We start from the raw sequence: 5,686 nt of genomic DNA, 5'->3' as shown, positions 1-5,686 counted from the left end.
TCATTAACTCTATAACTCTTAACCTATACAGTCACTCATACTTACAGTGACTCCGTACAAGACTATCATATGCATTTATACACCTATATAGACACTCACACACCGCCAATCATCCATTGAGGTACTGACACACCTAGTCAGTCGTGCAAGTAATTAAACACAGTCCAATTTACTCACCTATACAGTTAAACACACTCAAGTTCACTTACTCATAAAAATAGTACCACATTCTTACGCTCTTATACAATCATTGATACAAGCACACACTCATCCATACAGCCACTCTCACAATCACACACTCTCACATGTACCCACTTATATACTCTTACACACATATATACTGCCTTTCACATATGTAGTTAGTCACACATGTGCCACTGAGATATACATTCGATCCCTAACACACCCATACATACACTCACCCAACCATACAGTCCATCACAGGTGCACTCTTAAAACCATGTACCCATAGAATCACCCACTCACACATCTATGCATAGAGTCACACACACCCTACCCACACAAACACTCAGGCACCCATACAGATACTCAGACAACCAATCAATAACCCATATAGACACTCCTATAGCTATTCACAAAACCATGCAGCCACTTATACACCTACACACAGACACATACAGACATTCACACAGTTTAGTCACTAGTCTGCAGTAAGATACATTTAATGACTCACTTATAGAGTCAGTTACGGACCTAGAAAATCATCCGTTCACACACTTGTACACCCACTCATTCTTCAACAGACCTTTCCCTATATATATTAAACATATTAAAACTGTACAGAAACACATACTCACTGGATGATGTCATCAGTGATGTCACTGACCATGTCATGAGTGATGTAATATGTGACGTCATCAGCAGTGCATTGCGGGGGCGCGAGTTATAGTTAGCTGAACTAACTATAACAGGAGAATTTCTAGGGTATTGTACGAGGGAAATGTCCAGCTAACTATTATGCCCCTGAAACCTATGGTTTTTTCAGTGAATTTCAAAGGTTTTTTAAATGCCAATTCCTAACTATAACGTGCATGAAACCTATGGTTTTTTCAGTGAATTTCAAAGGTTTTTTAAATGCTAATTCCTATCTATTACTTATCTCTAAAGATATCATGTTTAATGATTTTGATTGGATTTGTATATTTTTCAAATTCAGTGTCAATTTCATTATCTTTTTTTAAAATATTTTTTTATCGCATTTTTTAAACTTATATTTTCAATTAATTATTTTAAAAATTAAAAATTATTATTTGAACTTAATGGGTATAACCTATGGTTTTTTCAGTGAATTTGTACGGTTTTTTAAATGCTAAGTTACTTTACGCCATTCGTGGCGTGCGCACCCACTTAACGCAGTTCGTTCCGTGCGCGCACGGTGCGCTTCGCGCACCGCGCGCCCACTTTACGCAGTTAGTGCCGTGCACGCACGGTGGGCACGCGGTGCGCTAAGCGCACCGCGTGCCCACGTTACGCTAGATGGGCCATGTACGCACGATGCGCTTCGCGCACCGTGCGCACATGGAGGACATATGATGCGCTTCGTTGTGAAAGGTAATATTTTAATTTTTCACATTTGTATAATGCAATGCACAAATGGTGCCCTTCGGGAACCATTTGCACATGGGGTGGGGAGAGTAGGGATATATATATTTTTTTGAATTATTTTTTACCGTACGCTTACGGTAAGCGTATTCGGCAAAATTATCAAAAAAATTAAAATTCGGTTTTTGGCCTTGGGGGATCTTTGAGGACTCCCTCAACATGGCTAGGTGCTTAGGATCTGTCTAAACAGCCCCTTTACATGTTTTTGGCCTTTGTTTTTTAACCCCCTCTCAGACTGCGAGAGAGAAAATGGCGGACGCCGCTTCCTGGTTTCGACCGATTCGAATGTTTACTAAGATCTAACAGCCAATCAGAATCGCGCTCGCGCACGGCGGCGTGCGCGTACGGTAAGCGCACCGTAAGCGCACCGTAAGCTGGCTCAGATATATATATTGATTTAAAGGCTATTTTCTCAGAATCTACTGAACAGATTTACACCAAACCTACAAAAGGCACTTCCTTGACCTGTAGACTACCTCTCTGCCAAATTTCAAGGAACTCTGTTCAGCCGTTCGGGCTGTAGCTGTGTCTAAAGGTCCTATGGAAAAATGCATGGGAAAAACGCGTTTTGGGACCCCCCTTTTATCTCAGCCCCCGCTTGACGAATCCCCCCGAGACTTTCAGGGTAGGAGCGGAGCGTAGCGCCCCATTAGTTTTGAAAATTTCGCGAGGATTCGTCAACCGGCGCCAAAGTTATTCCAAATAGAATGTTGCGGTTTTCCTATGGAAACAGGGTCCTAACTATAACTACCTACTGGCGACCGCCAGTAGGTAATATATATATATATATATATTCCCAAAGAGAAATACGGCGAAAAGGATATCAGACGAGCCCACAAGGTTGATTCAGCAGGTAAGATTTATTCCTGGCAGCTAGGACGACGCGTTTCGACCACGTCCGTGGTCTTGGTCACATGACCTCCGTCTCCACATTGCAATTATTTAAAAGTACAGTGAAAATGCCTTTCATAGACATAGTAGAAATTAAATTAAACATGTTTTACGTCACATTTTGAACAAATGAATGAGTGCAATAGTACATGTAAGTGCATGGATAAAATACAATACTGCCATTTGTACAATAATTGTGAAAATACTTGTTGGTTACATAAAATGTCTAGAGTACATTCATCATTTTGCCAACAAGTTTCTCCAGTGGCATATCTGTCTGCTATCGATGACTGACTGTGTACAGGAATATACAGAAAATGATATTAAGGTGTGCTCTGGTGCCCTTAAGTTCTACATGGGTGTGAAAGTGCTTGGTTTCCTGATTAAGAGTCCTACACAGTATATATACATATAATCTACTGGCGGTCGCCAGTAGATAGTTATAGTTAGGACCGTGTTTCCATAGGAAATCTGCAACATTCTATTTGGAATAACTTTGGCGCCGGTTGACGAATCCTCACAAAATTTTCTAAATAGGTGGGGTGCTCCGCTCCGCTCCTACCCTGAAAGTCTCGGGGGGATTCGTCAAGCGGGGGCTGAGAAAAAAGGGGGGTCCCAAAACGCGTTTTCCCCGTGCAATTTTCCATAGAGACCTTTAGTCCAAGGTACAGCCCAAACGGCTGAACAGAATTACTTGAAATTTGGCAGAGAGGTAGTCCTCAGCTCACGGATGTGCCTTTTGCATATATGGAGTCAATCTGTTCAGTAGTTTCAGAGAAAATTGCAGTTAAAAGCATATACATATCTATAGCCGCGAACCGTACGCGCACCGTGCGAGCACCCTAACGTGCGCGAGCATAATTCTGATTGGTGGTTACATGTTAGTCAACGTTCGAATCGGTCGAAATCACGAAGTGTCGGCCGCCATTTTGTTTGTTTTCAGTGCGAGAGTGAAAAAGGAAGGTGGCGAACGTGAAAAGGGGGCAGGGTAGAGAGTTTCTGACCCCCTAACCTTTTTCAGGGGGTCCCTGAAGGACCCCGAAGGCAGAAAAAACATTTTAATTTTTTTTTTTAAAAATCACGGGGATGCGCGCACCGTGCGCGCTCGGTGAAACCCCCCCCCCCAAAAAAAAAGTACTTTTTTTTTTTTAATACGTAGTTTATTGGAAAATAAATATATAAAAAAAATAATAATACATACATAACTTAGCATTTAAAAAAACGTACAAATTCACTGAAAAAACCATAGGTTTCACACACGTTATAGTTAGGAATTGGCATTTAAAAAACCTTGCAAATTCACTTAAAAAACCATAGGTTTCACACATGTTATAGTTAGGTGGATATTTCACTTGTAAAAAACCAATGAAATTCCCCCGTTATAGTTGGTTCAGATAACTATAACTCGCGCGGCCGCCACTCTATCACAAGGATGATGTCATCAGTGATGTCATGAGTGATGCCACTGACCATGTCATGAGTGATGTAATATGTGACGTCATCAGCAGTGGATTGCGGTCGTGCGAGTTATAGTTATCTGAACTAACTATAACAGGGGAATTTCATTGGTTTTTTACAAGTGATATATCCACCAAACTATAACGTGTGAAACCTATGGTTTTTTAAGTGAATATATATATATATGAATGTAAATTCGTCTCTAATGCTGCTGCCTTGGTTAGACGAAAGAACGGACCCAAAACTTCGGTGCCAATCACTGAGATTTTATTTCATATTACTCTGTACCAGTCCGCCATGACGCGTTTCAGCCCCCACTCGGGCCTTGATCACATGTATATATATTCACTGAAAAAACCATAGGTTTCACACACGTTATAGTTAGCGGACATTTCACTCATAAAAAACCAATGAAATTCCCCCGTTATAGTTAGTGCAGGCAACTATAACTCACGCGACCGCAATCCTCTGCTGATGACATATGTGTCTTTATGAAAAAAAAATATTTGCAATATATGTATGGCTAAAATTTAATGGAAGAAGACATAGGCAAATAAGTGTCTAAATACAGTATTAGCATCAGCAGAGGATTGCGGTCGCGTGAGTTATAGTTGCCTGCACTAGCTATAACGGGGGAATTTCATTGGTTTTTTATGAGTGAAATGTCCGCTAACTATAACGTGTGTGAAACCTATGGTTTTTTCAGTGAATTTGTACGGTTTTTTAAATGCTAAGTTACTTTACGCCGTTCGTGGCGTGCGCGCCCACTTCACGCAGTTCGTTCCGTGCGCGCACGGTGCGCTTCGCGCACCGTGCGCGCACAGTGAGCACGCGGTGCGCTTTGCGCACCGCGCGCCCACTTTACGCAGTTAGTGCCGTGCACGCACGGTGGGCACGCGGTGCGCTACGCACACCGCGTGCCCACGTTACGCTGGATGGGCCATGTACACGCGATGCGCTTCGCGCACCGTCCGCACACGGAGGACATATTATGCGCTTCGTTGTGAAAGGTTATCTATTAAATGTTCAATGTCAAGAGGCAAGAGATCTGCAGAAAAGGGAAGAAGGGTACAGAAAGAAGCAAGAAAAGTACAGAAAGAGTCAAGGGAGGTGCAAAAGAGGGAACAGGTGTGCAGAAAGAGGGATGAGGAGTATAGAAAGAGGGAAGAAAGGCACAGAAATTTGCAACAGAGATGCAAAAAGAAGCAAGAGCAGTGCAGAAAGAACCAACAGAGGTGCAGAAAGAGCCGCCAGTAGATAATATATATATATATATATATATCAATCAACCGAATGCCCTAAGCATGAAGAAGGCACTCGATGGTGCTCTGCCTTCTGGCTCTGTACTCCAGCCTGCCTTCCCGCTCCACCTTTCATATGTTGTGTGGACTCTTCTTCTTGGGCTGCACACATGACACTTGAGGATTGCATTACTTTAATTTCCGGCTCATTTTATTGCAAGCCCCCCAGTGGGCGTATGCTAAGTGCAACGTCAAGCTGATGTCTGCTGGGACTCGAAGTCCATAATGCGAATAAAAATGCTTGCTTTGAGTTAGTTCAAGTGTTCAGTTGTAAATTAGGCTTATTTAAATACCTATAGTAGGTTGTGTCACGTTTAAGCAGGCTTCATTTTCATGAAGAGCACTGTGCCAAAAAAGTCCCGAACAGTTTCAGACTCCAGCCTTGCCCAGCTGGTATTAGCATTCTTCTTCCA

Source organism: Triturus cristatus, chromosome 2_1, assembly GCF_964204655.1.
Source record: "Triturus cristatus chromosome 2_1, aTriCri1.1, whole genome shotgun sequence".
NCBI classification, from domain to species: domain Eukaryota; kingdom Metazoa; phylum Chordata; class Amphibia; order Caudata; family Salamandridae; genus Triturus; species Triturus cristatus.
Note: the sequence above shows the minus strand (reverse complement) of the source record.